The sequence below is a fragment of the Sturnus vulgaris genome, chromosome 13, assembly GCF_052056855.1.
Source record: "Sturnus vulgaris isolate bStuVul1 chromosome 13, bStuVul1.hap1, whole genome shotgun sequence".
NCBI classification, from domain to species: domain Eukaryota; kingdom Metazoa; phylum Chordata; class Aves; order Passeriformes; family Sturnidae; genus Sturnus; species Sturnus vulgaris.
Window position 1 is genome coordinate 11,987,467 of NC_142255.1, and position 16,221 is coordinate 12,003,687.

Sequence of the window (16,221 nt, forward strand, 5' to 3'; positions counted from 1 at the left end):
CCTATGAAGTGATCCCAGTTTGATATCAAAGGAAAAAGGGCTTTAAATCAGTCCTTTTGTTTCAGCTTGAAACATGACTTGTACTTGTCCTACAGAGCCTGGGAAAAAACACCAATTAAATTTGCTACTCTAGAGGGTTCATGAATTTATTTCTAGTGTTTTCTAGTGACTTTACAGATGAAAAAAAAGGGAGGAAAAAAAAAGCCATGAACTGCAGCTAGCAGGACAGGATTTGCTATGCTGTATTAAAAGGTCTTCATGAGTGATAGAGACAAAATTTCCAGAGAGGTCTCTAGCTGCAAGAAAATGTGTTAATATAAATACATCAGGTCTTATGGAACCAATGTGAGGAAAAGGAGAGTAAATAAGAATAAATTTGAGAGATTTGAGAATGGAACATCTTCCACATCAAGCCTACACACAATTGATAGTAGCTAGGATGTTTCCCCCGAAATAACAGAGAAGATAAATTTGGTTTTGGACCAAATGATCCCTGGCTTGTATAGATTCCCTGAATGCACAAAGAAAGCTAAAAGGCTTTTTAAATAGATCATTGGCAGCAATTTTGGATGTCATGTCCACTGAGGCTGCTGCCAGGTCTGCTGGGCAGGCAGCTGGTGGCACCTCCGTGTCCCCACATGTCCCACTGAGGGGGGACAGAGGGGAGCGGTGGCAGCAGCTGCTGTCCAAGATGTGTCCAAACGAGTTGTGCCTCCTTCTGTCCCAAGTCACTGTTTTTATGTTTAAACAGTGGTCCTCAAAAGCTGTGCAAACAGGTAGTTCTGGTTTTCCTGTGTCCCTCAGAGCTGTGGTTTTTCCCCAGCACCTCACTGCAGGTGTCTGCCCTACTCAGCACCTTGCCTTGAGCACAGGAGCCTGCAAGGGCATTTTGCTTGGGGAGCTGTGCTGGAGCCCTTGACATGTGGTGTGTGTGCTGGAGACTGCTGTGAAGTGACAGCAATGCTTTCTGCAGGGGCACTTAGTTCCAATGCACCCTTGGAGGACATAAATGCATGTATCCCTTTAACTTCGTGTGATTTGATCTTCTCCCAGTGTAGCTGCCCTTAACAAAATATGAACTAGCCTTAGCTCTTATACAGTCTTTTAATGTCGTGACATTCATCACTAACAATAAGAAGTCATATACACCTATACACAGCTTTATTTTATAAAAGGGGGTAGCAAATGATAAACATGAATATTCAATTTTACTAAATTTAGCTTTCTTGTGCTCGATTTGTTTTTCTTCATGTGCAGAGGGTTACTTGACCAGTTTCTGTTCTCACTAATGCTGACATAAAAACTCACACCTTCAACAACAACAACAACAACAACAACAACAACAAAAATTCGTTAGTAGCAAGTAATTTTGTGTTTAATTATTAAATACCAATGTTTTTGTTAGTGATGCAAGTACTGTTTCTGTAAGAATAAGCAGTGTCATTGTGGCAGTATGGTGTTATCTGCTACTCGTTCTTGGACTTTTTTAGGCAAGTTCCAGATATAGCTAAAGTAGATTCAGGGTTAAGAAAACAAACAAATGTCTTAAATCTTCATTTAGAGTTGATCTCTTTTATCCACAATATGATGAAAATTTCAAGCAAGTTTCCAGTATGTGGTTCTATCCTAAATTATTTCAGTCCCATCTTCTGAAATCCTGATTTAACACAGACCTTGCCAAAGAGATCAAGGAAAAGTGTACATAAATAGTTTTCCATAGTGAACACGCTCTGCAAGGTATATTTTTTTGTTTTAATTTTAATTAACTGCATCTCAGCTGCAAATATTTGCAATGAAAATCTAATAAAGCTTGCTTGGGTTTGGTTTTCATTAACATTGCAAAACTAGGAACAAATGAATAAACATGCATGAAAGGATCATGAACTGTATTGAATGTACAAGGGATTATGTCCAAGGCTTTGAGCTCCCTTAGATTTCTGAGCTGGCCTGGTTATGGTTTTGTAAATGCTGGGACACATTTAAAGACACCATCCTAGGAAGTCAAATGGTTATAATAATAGTAGAGAAACTTTCTTAATATTAAGAGTCTCTGCAGATTAATATTAAAACTTTTGTCACAAATTAGAGCTAAACATGGAGGGGATTTGGGATGAAAGTAAGAGGGGGCAAAGCCAAGGGACTTTCTGCCTTGTTGGCCTTTGTGACTCAGACAACTACCCCAAGTCTTGTTGAAAAGTGGTGATGTAAGGATTATAAAGATGTAAGAATCATGGTGTCCAGAGTAAACCCAGGCTTTACTTAAGTCGACTTAACTTTTTAAAAAAAATTTTATAGGGACATTTTCCTGTAGATATTTTTTCCCCTTGTGGCTCCATCACTGTGATACTTGGGGAAACCTTCACATATTTTTCTCTACTTCTGTTACCACACGTTGTGGAAATACAGAGGCTACTTGAAATCCAAGGCAGCACCATATTCCTTTATAGTAGCCCTGCTTAATTTTGCATCAAGAAGTCAGATGAGAATTTTTACAGCTGGCTTTGAACCTCTAAGCTTCTGTCTTTCATGCTGTTTAAAGCTCTTGGCTGTTACTGCACACCCACTGTCCTGGTTTAGTCTTGCTGTCTTTCACAACTGTGTTTTAACATGTTCAAGATGAGAATTTCATTACAGAACCTTCACGTTTGTGGATTCTTAACACAAATTCTAGCAGCGATAGAAAATTAAAGTGTGCATACCCATAGCAAGAGAAATAGTACAACCACCATGAAATGGGGTGCTTGAAAGGAATAGGGTTGAGATTGTAAGAGCAGTTTGAATACACACATGATTGCCTTTCAAGTGACTTGATGTAGTTGTGCCTGTTTGCCCTTTACAAATATTTATGCTTTTGAATTGACATTAATGTTAATGGAAAGCAAATTCTGAAATCACATGTGTGATTACTTACCAGAGCTGAATTTCAAATACCATGCGTTCTAGTTGTAGGAAAAAAAGCATTGCCAAATGTCAAAAAAATTCAGGTGCTGATAGAATTATATTCCATGTCATAGGTCCAAAGATTTTGCTCATTTCAGCCTCCTTCTCAACACATTCTTGTGCCTGTCCAAACAAATATACAGGTTAATACACTACAAAGAGGTTTCTATTTAATTTTGACTAGTGGAACCCTATTTGTTTATTTGCAGGGCTTCCTCTACAATAGAAATCAAGGAGCTGTTCACTTCTCCATGGCAGTCAGGTAAAGGTCAGCTAGAGCTGTGGTAATTTAAAGGGACCCATGATTTTACTTCACTCTGCATGAACCTTGAACTTACATTGTAGAGGCACTGAGCTCTTTCCAGAATTTGCTCTGAAGCCATTATGCTCAATGAAAGACTTTCCTTGACTTTTTGGGCATTGGTTCAATATTTTGAGCTCCTTCTGCTTTCTTCCAGTCCATTTTCTTTACCTAATTAATATAGCTGTGTTATCATATTTGAGAAAGGCACCAAATAAATGAAAGTAATAACCCCACATTTTCCTAGGTTTTTCCAGATACATCAATTTCAGAGGTAAAATAAGGCATAGTGAAATTGCAGTTAATGCCTCTCTTTAAATATGATAATATGTTGTGATTTCTTTAAAGAGTGTGTGAAATGCCTGTTGCAAGGTCAGAATGTGTTTCTCTAATCCCAGGTACTTGGTTGTTTTACTCTAATCCTCTTCAGAGGGTAAATGTAGTGTGCACCATGCTAAAATGATGAGACATCATGTTTGGACTCACTCACACAGCCCTTAGAGTTGGTTAAAGTGCAGTTACTGTAGCTCAATAATCATGAAGATTTCCCAGTGCTCAGCATGCCTTGATACCAAATTCTTCCACATGCATGAGTGTAGCTGTGGAAGGCCTGCCCAGCTGGGCACTTCTAGGTCAGAACAATGGAAAAATACCAGCACTGGTCATCCAATACTGTACTTTATTAAAAGCTCTCTGCATCTTGATTTGTGCAGGCTTTTAGCCTCAAAGGAATCAATCCTTGGCTTCCCATTCACTTAGATATTTGCCTACACATGACCCTGGGCTCGGATTTTTTTAAAAATAAAAATAATCTAAAAGTAATGTGACGTTCCAGTGACTTCATTTGGAATAAAGCTAAATTTAAGGTATAGATCATATGTCTAAGATAAGCAAATGTGTGAAAAAGAAACACCCCTTACCCTCACACTCTGTGGCCTGGGGAGAGGGCACCTATTCTTTCATTCCCACAACTGAAACTGAAATATATTTCTACAGCTCTTTCTATGTCTAAGATGGACACTGGGAGCACTCCAACAGTATTATCACTTTTAAACTTTTTTTTACCTCCTTGGTGTACATAGAAGGTGGCTGCCTTTGTTGGCTCCAATGGTTTGAAAGCTGCTAGGATGCACTCTAGGTATCCCCCAGTTGGGAGGATGTCTTTTTGTAACCACAGACTGCTGCTAAAGTAAATTTAATCCTGTTGCAGCTGGATCTTCAAAGGCAAACATCTTTAAAGAACCTTTGGTGCTTCACCGAGGTATTTGCAAAAAGATTTCTCAAACCACTTCAAGGATGAGCTAAGGAGAAGTCTAACCAGTGACCCAACTGTATTTATTTACATTTTAATGCTCCTAACGTGATTTGATGGCACGATGTTTAATAAGCAGCAGCAGTTTGAATTTCCTGGCTCAGCCTGCCCGAGCTGTGGATATTGGCCTATTACTCTGTGTAATGAAATGAAATGAAGCCTGAGCTGAGGCATCAGTGCTGGGATCTGTCACTCCTGCTGGGGCTGGGGGAGGAGGGCACTGACTCATGATGCTGAGCAGCTTTCATATCAAGAATGTGTTACAGACATTACTCAATGATCATAAAAAAATAGAGTTTTAGAAAAAGATGTGGCTGATTTGCTTGTAAAACAAGCAGCAGTGCAAATCATAGTGCTGGTGCCTTGTGAAGGGTTCAGGGATTGAGATGAAGCAATTCTGGAAGGACAGTGTGAGGTAGCTAATTATTTGTCTGTATTAGCTCTGTCCTGTGATGATAGGATGGAATGTTTTCAGAATTGGTCAGTTGTAGCACTTCTTTCCTAGAGGCATGAAACATTATTTGGTGTAGCAACTTGAGAGACATTTTTCTTGTCTCACCTCCTTCTCATGCTTTCAGGTAAAAGGAAGAGAATTGTCAAATATTACCTGTAGGAACTGAAATATGACAATTAACATTTGGATCTGGTAAAGTGCTCAGAACCTTCTTTATTGTTTATTGTGCCAGCAAGATTGTGGACATTTGGCATCTTTTTCTGACTTGAACTTGGAGTCCTGTACAGTTAGATTGTGTTGAAATAACCTTTTGAATTAAATGTGAAATAAAGAGGTCAGTAAGAAATGATGAGGCTAACTCCTTTGGGATATCTTATCTCTTGCTTGGGTTTTGTTTGATTTATGAGGACCGGTCATCTGCTAACCCTGCAAATCAACACTGAATCTTTGTTTCATCTATCTTATATCTGCAATCTAACTTCTGTTATGTACCTTCTCTAGAACTATATTAATGGCATATATCTTTCATCCTTGGAGAGACTGAAGCCTGAGGGGGAGAATCATGAACTTTGCAAAATGATATACCAAACTAATAGCCTGATAAGATACATGCTTTATTCACATATTTGGTTGTTAAAACTTTAGTGCTGAAGCAGTTGTGGAAAGTGTTGATGTTTTCTATGCAAAGTATTATAAATTTCATTTTTGTTACAAGATTAGCCAGCGTAGCCTTGTGGTTTATGCATCATATCTATGAGCCAAGTTCTGGGAAGAGTGAGGTTAAAAATAGGGCAGCAATAATGAAAATTTGGAAGTAATATGTGCATGGAAAATTCTATATAAAAATTCAATAGAAGATGATAAAATAAATTTAGGAGATGGTCAGATTTGATTTAATAACCAGGAAAAAAGGAACTTCTGAAATAAAGGATTTCCTTTCTTGTTTGGCCATCATCCCCCTTATGCTTTCACCATGTTCAAAGATGTCCTATAGCATACAGTGCTCTAACTGTGATGTATTTCACTTTGTGTGGTATGTTTGGGGGTACCAGCTATGCCCAGCCCCTCTGTGGGCATCACTTGGGCTATTTCTTGCTGTGGATGGCACTGCACTTACATGTTGAAAGAAGCCACGTTGAACCAAAGGACCCTGATGGGCTGAATGGAAACAGCTCAGCTCTCTTTTTAGCCTCTGTGAACGTATTTTGTGTTGTACCGTATTCTGTGCTACTTCTTTTAGGGAAAAGCCAAAAGAGAATAGGAGAGAAGCCATAGGGCTGTGGATCCCCTATTTCAAAGTGTTTATGTTGTTCTGGAGGAGTAACTTGTATTCTGTGTGCAGGTGATCCTGCCCCTCTCAGATGTGAGACACAGAAATCTGCTGTGATGATGCTCTGCAGGCAGAACTTCATGCAAAGAGAACTCCTGCTGATCAAGGGTGACAAGGTGAGCTGTCTTTGGCGTTTTTTTACTGTTCTCAAGCTCAGCCGGCTGATATAAGAGGAAGAAGAGAACACCTGATGTAAACAAACATGAGCTTGGCTATAAACAGGAGATGATGACCTTTGGCAAATCAATAGAAGCTTTGCTTGTTGCAATTCCATGAGGAATTGTTCACACTGGATAGATACCTTGACAGGAAGTATATTTTAAAAAATATAAACCCAGGGCCATTCAGATCTAGAAATGTGATAAGGCTGTATTAAACCAGGTCCTAGTCTTCACTTGAGAATTTCTGAGACCCTGCTATATTCAGGGAGCTGCACACAACTGTACACCTCAGTTCCTATGGGCAGGAATGCAGAACTGATTTCTGCTGGTACATTTTGGGATTAGTATAATTAGAAACTTTTTTCAGGAGCTCCTTCCATCAATTCTTCTGCATTATAATACCAGTGGGTGTGCTTATTGACTGGAGTTAGTCACTGACTTCTCCCAGGCTTTTGCTCAGCAAGGCAAGGCAGTGATGCAGCTGCTGCCTGCTGTCACAGGGGCAGTTGTCAGAAGTTGATTTGCTTATTTGCTCCCAACTAAACAATTCTAGGATGGCTCAGGATGAATTTTCAATGACTTTACCATCTCTGCATTCTTTCTTCCTTCTTATAATTATTTGCACAGTTCCTATTCTGCAGCAAGCGGCTCCAGTAGCATTCCTTATTTTATTTTAATTTAGTATAAATTCCTCTACAGATTTTTCTGATCCGGATCATTGCTTCTGTGATTCTGTAAGCATAACACCAAATACAGTTGTGCTGGTAGAAATATTTCTAAAGCTGAAGAACCACTTTCCCTTGTTTAAGTTAAATTGGAAAAAATACCACCCCATCACCTTGTGTACTATATATGAATGCTAATAATAGCAGGTGTGCGATTGAAGAAGTTATTGTGGAGACTAGTAAACAGAGGAGCTCAGGCAGAGATTGTTGAATTTCTTTTTTGTTTCAAAGATATAAAGAAATCACAAACGCAGCCAGCTGAGTGCTAGTAGCAAAACTATACGAGAAACAAAATGTGAGTTGAGAGAAGGAGTACTTTTTTTGGTGAAGTGATGGCCTAGAGTTGTGACCAAAGAATATTTCTCCTGTTGTTTCATCCCTCTTGTATTCAAAGAATAGGAGGATTTCTGGGACTCCAGTTTCCCTGAATATTGCACTGTTGTTCCAGTGCTTATTCAATGAAGTCTGATGCTTCCCAAAAGTGATGGATTATTGCACATGTGCTGTTGATTTCTGGATATAGAACAGTCCTTGGCAGAAGTATTCAATATATTGCATATGTGCCCTGTGAGGGTATGCATGTCTCTAGTCAGTCTAAGGTTTCTGCCAGGAAAAGGCTGCCTCATGTCTGGAAACCCCAGACAAATTCCTTACAATTCATCCAGATGAGATTAGAAATGGGGAAAAAATAATATTGTAAATGCTTAGAAAAATAAGACCACAGGAGACCCAAAGATGTTACCTGTTGTACCTCCTTGATGGAAAATGATGTCAGTTATGCCTACAATATTCCTAATTACAATTTTGTAACCTGTCCTAAAAGACCTCCAGGAAACGTTTCTCTAGATAGAACTTTGCTGGGCAGCCCATTGCATATTTAACTGTTCTTAGTTCAGAAAGCTTTTTCCCTAAAGTTTAACTCTAGCCGTATCTTTAGACCTGTTTCCATAGATCATTTTTTTCTGGGCTTGATAATTCTAGAGGCTTTCTCTTTTCCTGGTCCCAGTCTATCTGTCTTGTAGTCAGTCACACAAAAGAAGAGATAGGGTTGGACTTAAATCTCTGCTTTATGTATCCATGTACCTTGAAGCCTGTTTATGGTTTGAGTATCACAGTTGTCTTGTTGGTTTTTTTAAATACAGAATGCCATCATTGATTCGTATTGATTTTGGAATCCCCTGTAAACATTCTGAATTTTAATCCTGTCTTCCAAAGTAGTGGCAGACTTTGTACTCCACGTTACTTGCATTTAATAACATGTGTTCTTCCATCAACAAGTCATCAGAGGTGGATTTTCAGGGCAATGGCATCTAGAGCTGTTTGTGCAGCCCTGTTTGATACTTCTCTCCGCTTTGGCAACTTGCAGGTCAGTGATCTGCAGGTAAAATTTTGTTTGTCATATGGTTGTTTGACATAGACCAAACTTCCCTTGTTTGCATACGAGGACATCAAGGCAGCATTCGATGTTTAAATCAGAGCCTTTTATTTTGTTACAGAAAGAAATTAGACTGATTTGATATAATTTGCTTTGAACAAATCCATGTTGGCTGCTCATAATCTTCTTGCTTTATTCCAGGTGGTTACGAATGAATTGTTTGTTCACGAATTTTCCCAGGAAGCTGCAGTTAAGCTGCCTAGCCTATAATTTTCTTGCTCCTCAATTTCTTCTTTTTGATAGAAGGCATTAACTCTCCTTTTTCTGCTTTTCAGTGGCCTTACCTGTCCCCCACAAGCTCTTGGAAATAGCTGTTTCAACTAGTTGCTTAGGTAAAAAGGGATATGTGATATCTCTAGGATTACACCAGAAAAATATCTGACTCTATAATCAAATTATCATCTTAATACAAAAAAAAGCCCTGCTAAACCCTGACAATTGGCTCTGTGTGAGTTCAGGCATTTTCCAATTTCTCCTTTAGCAATCTCAGAGTGGTGTGTGATAGCATAAGAAGTTGGAGGAAGAGCACAGTCTGCCTGATGAATAAGCTGCCTCCTCCCTTTGTCTCCTGCAGACCATCCCTTTGCCTTTAATAGCTTGCCTTATATTTCAGTTGTTTCCATGGCAGCTAATAATTTATTATTGAGCTAAGTAATAATTGCTTTATAATTATAAATCTAAGCAGCATGCTGGCACATCTATCTGAAAACTTAGGCACTAATTCCTTTCATATTGATCTTCTTCCCTACTTGATCTTTTTGAATTCATGAATTGTTTTATCTCACCTCTTAACAGTGAGTAAAACTAATCTAAAGCATTTGTGTTGTAACCCCTTTTTGAATTCTGCTGTTGCAAAGCCTTCCCGACCAGCACAGCAGTAGGTATAAGCCCCTTTGGATGCCTTCATATAAATCCAGCAGAAGAAGCTGCTTTGAGAATGCTCTTGCCCTTAATTTGTGTGTTTTCTCTGCCTTTTCTTAAGCAATTTCACAATTGAAATTATAAATATGTGATCATAGTAATAAATGTGCTTTTATTTGCATATATAAATCTTTAGTATAAACAGAAAATATGCTTATGGGCATTAATTTTATTTCCAAAATTTTAATTTACATTTTCAGTGGGAGCTATCCCAGATACTAACAGAAAGCAGGCACTGATTTTGTTGCTGATATGTCTTTGTTTCCTGTCTGCCTGTACAGTCTATTGCCTACTGCTCCTAGCCTAAATGTGAGTTTTTAGCAGCTGTACTCTTTGTTCTGGATTCATGCATTTCTTGGCTCATGACTTGGATCGCTGAGTTGAGAGTAAAACAAATAATAAGAGTAATCATAAATAGAGTAGGATATTGATGTGGCTGAAAATTGAAATATGCATTTTCTGCAAATGACAGAAATAGTTTTTCCAATAGAGCAGTATTTTCAAATAGGCTAAGCTGTTGATAAATGCATATTTTCCTACCTGAGAAGTACATTTCTCACACCAAACCTGAGAACCGTTTTTATTTACTCCTATGGGGCCTGTACAAAGCTCAGTATTAATGCAATAAACCAAACAGTTTTGTTACATTGTTTAGTTCTCACAAGTTAGATGACTATTTAATCTTTGCAAAATCCCTGCCTTTGAAAAATAGAAGAAAGGCAAGCAAATAGTGTTGTAATGGTGGGGTTTTCTTTGTTTTTCCTCAGAGTCGAATTCCCTGTCTGTTTACAAGGCACAGCTCCTGCCATACTATTAGACCATTAGGTTTAAAATTGGAGTGTTTCTAGGTAAATAGGCACAATACAATAGTTTCCATGACTGATTCATCTGCCTTGGGCTTATGGCACAGACCACGGCCAAGGCAGTTTAACCTAATGTATCAACTGTGTTTGAACTGCTCTCCTAAGGATGCTGACACGCTCTAGACACAGTTGTTCCTTATCCTCACTTATTTGGAGATTAATCTTGCTTTAGGAGACGCTGTACTCCCCTGCTTGGCAGGGTGTCAGTTCTGTGGAGGCACTGTGTGATTGGGCTAAAGTATTTAGTTAAGGAAGAAACAAAAGCAGTCTAGTCAACAGTTCACTAGTTATAAATCTGGATGTACTGTCATAATGAAAACAAAATAAGTGAATATAGGTTTCATCTTTTTCTAAATTGATGGGGTTTTTTTCACACCTGCATGAAAGAAAAAGACACTTGTCTGCTTTCCTTGTTAAAGATCTCCACAGTAGTTTCTCCTGGAGGCATTTTAGATTTAGATGGTTCTTCAGGTAAATAACATTAAAGCTTTTTGAATATTTTTTTAGTGCTGCTTCATAGAGAGTTTAAGCAAATATTTTTAAGTAGGTGCTAGTATATTTATAGACAAATCTTTTCTAGAAGGAGGCTTTGGATTTCAAAGTATATATGATTGTTGTATTAATTGCAGCATATTTGTTTTGTAAGACACTTTTTGGATGCATATTTCTGCTTTGGTAACTTTCTCTCTGATGTACAAGTTTATGGAGACTTGTAGGTATGATGTATGATAGGACACAGAAAATTTATTGGAACAGTTTTCTCTATTGTTCTATATCTCCAGTTCACCTCTCTGACCTATTGTTCTCTGCTTGTGGCAGCTCAGCTATAGCATCAAAGGGAGTTTTAAACATGATTTGTGTAGCTAATTGTTTAGAATTGCCCAGACTTGCTACTCAACTCAATTCCTTACCTAACAAACCAGAAGGAAAATACATCTGTGCCTTTGACCATGAGTTATGGTCAAACACAAACTCTGGGCTGTTTGCTGCCAGTGCAGGTGGTCCTGTCATCTGGGCTCAAGGAGGCCAGGGCTGGCAGCACAAAATTTGCTGGCAAACACCCAGACAGAAGCAGGATCAAGCACATCCAGGGCTCTGCTGGTGTGGCCAGGTGTAGCTGCTGGAGATTGTTCAGCTCACTGCTGGGATCAATGCTGAACCAAGCCCTCATGTGGGTTTTCCTCTACCATGTCAGTAAGTTTTTATTTTTGTGAGGCTACTTTTTGTTTATTACCATGCTCCAGACCTTTACCCTGACTCTACTCCTTGTCCCAAATGACTAAAGGGGATGTTCAGGCAGGGTCACCACTCAGCCTTTGTGTCTGTATCTGCTCAGAATTTTTTTTTTGATGCACAGCAAAAGCAGATGGATGGCATCACTACTTCACCCATTAAGCGACACACTTATCTTTTCAAAATGCTGCTTGCTTTTTTAATCATTAGCACTTATTTCCTCCTGGTACTTTCTTTCCTATTGGCTATAAAGGATTTTTTTTCATGTTACATTTTAATTTTGCTGTTAACAGGCCTGGTTGGAAAAAAGCTTTTGTAACAGTGATAAAAAAAAATGTGTGCAAGACAGCACAAATTACATGCAAGCTTATTCCATGAGGTTTGCTTAATTGAAGATAAATAAATTTATTATCTTGCAATTACTGTGGCTTGTATATGTAAACAGCTTCCCAGCAAGTTTAGCAATTCCACTCAACATGCTGCTTTTGACTTGGCAGCAGGTTTTATTTCACTGTATCTTAGATGCTTCTTGGAGGAGTTTCCCTCCTGGTTCTCTGGGATCATTGACATACAGACAAGATACGTGTCAGGATCTTTCAAATTCTTCCACAGAAAATGCAGATAGGAACATTGAGACAGAATAGCAAAACAAATAAGAATGCTAGTGGCTAAAATGTAGCTTAAAATGTTTTCCTTTTCCAATTCAGAGTAAAATTCTATTCTATGAGATGACTCCTAATTGATAGCACTGATTAGCTTTCTTTTATTGTTATTATTTTCATAAGAGGAGAAGCACATGGAACAGAAGAAATCACTCACTTGGGATTATGGGAAGGAGCATTGTTGAAATGTGAAACTGTTGTTGGAGCTTGGCAGGCTCATTCTGCCATAATTACCCCATTGACCCACAAGTGAACTTTACTTTTCAAAGACACAATTTTGGAATGTTTCCTGGGGAACGTTTTGCTGTTGATGTGTGAGCATACAGTGCAAGATGCTAAAGATATATCCAAACTTGTGGCTAAGTATTAATGCAGCTCCTTAGTGAAGCTCCACAGCCACTTTGTGGTGCATTGTGTCTATGGTGGGAGTGCTTTGTGTCCTGAGCAAATCCTGTCCGTGGACTTGTGCAATGCTCAAAGGTGTAATCACTTCTGGATTTTTAAAATGCAGTCTTTAGTGAGTGTGGAAACTTGGGAGCCTGATCCCAAGTGCTACCCAAGCACTTTCTTTAAAGGGGAGCCTGACACCTTATAAAAAGGAACAGAAGTCTTTAAAAAACCCCACTGATTTGGTGGTGTGGGGTTTTCTCTTTTTATTTCTATTTTATTAATCATGTACCTGGAGACTTCTTTGTCCCATTCCATTTGAAGGCACAGATCCAATTGCCTTTGCTGGCAGTTGATCCAGAACTGAGCAGAGAACTGTCCTGCATGAGTCAGCTTCTAATCCTGTCTTTTTCAACTGTTTGAGCCACTACACACCAGGACACCAAAACACGGTCACTCAGTGACCTTCCAGTCTGCAGATGTCTTGCAAGGATGAGCTAAAAGTGCTGAAGCATGAATATATTTTACCTAGGCCTTTCAAGAAATTCTTAATATTTCTGAAGAGTAGACATCTTGTGGCTACTCACATTTGCATTTTTTGTTAACATTGAAGCTTTTCAAAACACATCCATGGAAAAGGAATAATCCTGATAATTCAAAGATGAATTATATTTGATTAATTTTATAAATTAAATTATATTGCAATGTAATAAAATTGGGCTAATGTAGTGGTAGTTCATTAAATGGAAAAAAATTCTTAATATTCTAACGGCCTAATTCAGGAATTAATTGCTAATCCTTCTTTGTAACAATTCAAATTTCTTTCTTCCTTGACATGACTTTGATAAGGTAGCTGTGGATATTCTTTAGTGCTGCTTATGGTGACATTTTTTATTGAACTAATTTTTAGAATTTATCATAAATATGAATGTCAGTATTAAATTCTATTCTATGGGGAATGTGGCAAAAAGAAAAATTGTTGCTGAATTACTGAAGGTTCATCTTGAATACACTTCCCAGCTTTCAATTTTGCTAAGGTTTTTTCCCTCAGAGTTTAAAAGATAATGTTTCTACAGACAAATACTCTGTTTCTTCAGAAAATGCAGGTCTCGTGTAACTTTCATTTCATTTCCTTGCCTGCACAATTAAAACACAAACTCGAGACCTTTTTCTCGACACTTCCATCGTCTATTTCTCATTATGCTTCTTGATGAGATTTTTAGGCTTCACAGAACACCGTCTAGGCAGCTAATCCGATGCAGTGCTAAGATCACAGCACTTCTTGTGTAATTCTTATTAGGTTAATCAAGAAACTTACTGAAGCAGGAGGTTTTTTTAAGGCCTGCCAAATTTGAAGCGATAGATCAAAGTTCACAGCCCTCTGACCCTTTTGCCCTAACTTGCCTCGGCAAAGTCTCCATGAATGGCCTTATTGTGAATATGGCAGCGTCCAGAGCCTGTACATTTGCAATTGTTTAGGCTTAGGAGGGGCATTGTGCTGCCACTGCTGAAATGCATTTTCCTCTCTTTCTGAAGTGTAAAGGTTTTCACCTCCATTGCCTATACAAGTGCTCTGGTCATCACAATAGCACTTAGGTGATCCTTGTTCCTGTCAGGCTGAGCACCCAGTTTTATGACAGAGTGTAATTAAATGGCTCAGAAGCCAACATTAGGAAAACAGCAGCGAAGAACAGGGGAAAAGCTTAATTTCCATATGGTCAGCCAAGCAAGAACAACACCAGCATTGTGATCTGGAGTAGATAGTTTAAGCACTATTAAAGAGACATCTATTCTTTAAGTTGTCTCCTGAATGCTGCTGCACTTCTTTGATTATACTTCTTCATGGTCAAAACCTCTCCCTAACCCATTGCTTTCTGCGTGGCATGGCTTCTTTGGTGTTATTAATATAATAGCAAGGATTACTTTGAATAAGAACATTGAACTTTGGAATGGAAATCGAGTAATTTAATTAAATGAAGTTTGACCCAGAGAGGCCAAAGGAAATTTGGTAAGGTTGCCTTCATAACATTCTGATTTACTATGTTCTTTTTCAGAGGAAATTACAAAATGAAGATTGCAGTAGAGTTAGGGTAGAAATGGTAATTGTCCTTCTAAAGAGGGCCTGAAATTTTTTTGGCAAATCCAATTCTGTTCATTTATTGTTAAATTTTGGAATTAGTTTCCCCAAAAAGTAACCTGTGACTTCCTGGATTTAGCAATTTTCCTGCCAGAAGGGTTAAAAGGTTCTTGCAGCCATATATTTGAATTGCCCACAGCAGCTATTTGAGTACTCAAATGTAAAACTTAACATCTTGGTTTCAGATGTGCATATTGTTACAGCCACTGTAATGCTGAACTGGTCTCTCTGTGCTCCCAGAGCCAGTGGGAATTTGGCTGTTTTGAATGTGAGAGATGTCTTTGAGCTGAGTTACCAGGGTTTGTGTTCTTGCATCATCAAAAGAACGCACTTAAAAGTTTACAAGTTACACAAAACCAGAAATAGACAAGAGGGTGTGTGAGCAACCTAGCTTTATTTGGAGGTTTTTAGATGTATTTCTCACTGAACTGAAAGCCAGTGCTTAGGAACTACATAATGCTTATGTCAAGAGCAGTTAACTCAAAAGTCAATGAGTCAATTCTTGTATAATGCTAAAATTGTCAGATATTTCTGAGAAAACCCTTACAACCTTTACTTAGAGTACATGAGCATGGTATCAGAAATTACAGGACTTTATTAAAATAAAGTAAGAGATGGTCAGACCACCAATTTACTAATTAGCGTGTCAATTGATTAAAGCAGGGTGTTCCTTTACAAATCAAACAAAGCAGTTCAGGCAATTATGGTTCTCCCCCTTATTGCAGGAAAACATTTGAAAGTCTGACAGGCAGTTGTTTACTCAATATGAGTATTAAATTCTCTAATCTTCAAATTTGCAGAAAATCACTGTATCACCTGCAGGAAGTTCTCAAGATAAATACCCAGTGGAGTATTTTGGTACAGTCAAGTTGAAGCCTGCTGCTTTTCAAAGAGAAAAAGTGAAAGGCAGGAGTGATAAAAAAAGATGTCTTTAAGGGCTCTAAATTTTTTCTGCCCAACTCTGTCTTGACTACGACTTAATTTTAAAATGCATCCTTTTGCCTTGCACAACCAAATCCATTTCCCCTCTATGTATAAGACAGAAGTGTCAGCCTTATTCACTCCTTATATATGGACCATTAGGGTGTATTACTGTTATATAAGACAAAGTTTATTCTGGTGAATTGCATTAACACAAGCAATGTGACAGGTATGATACAAGCACACACTGTGTCAGCTTGGGAAGAAGTGCATGTGCAGAAGAGAATATTGTCATCACTCACTGCAAAATAATGCAGAATATTACTTTATTTATGCCTTGAAAAACAGAGAGAGATAGTTAAACCTATGTGTCAGTCAAGTCCTGATTTAGAACTCCAGTTGTTGGCATTCAAGGACTCAATTATGTTATGACCTTTCA

At 38.3% G+C, this 16,221-nt stretch overlaps 1 long non-coding RNA gene across 1 annotated transcript in view; it reads left to right on the forward strand.

Annotated features, from left to right (window-relative positions):
* LOC148222245 (uncharacterized) overlaps positions 1 to 16,221 on the forward strand; it is a 233,191-nt gene that overhangs the window by 177,957 nt on the left and 39,013 nt on the right. The window contains exon 6 of the long non-coding RNA XR_015806529.1: positions 6,350 to 6,453. This is a non-coding gene — a long non-coding RNA (uncharacterized LOC148222245). The remainder of the gene's footprint in view (positions 1 to 6,349; positions 6,454 to 16,221) is intronic.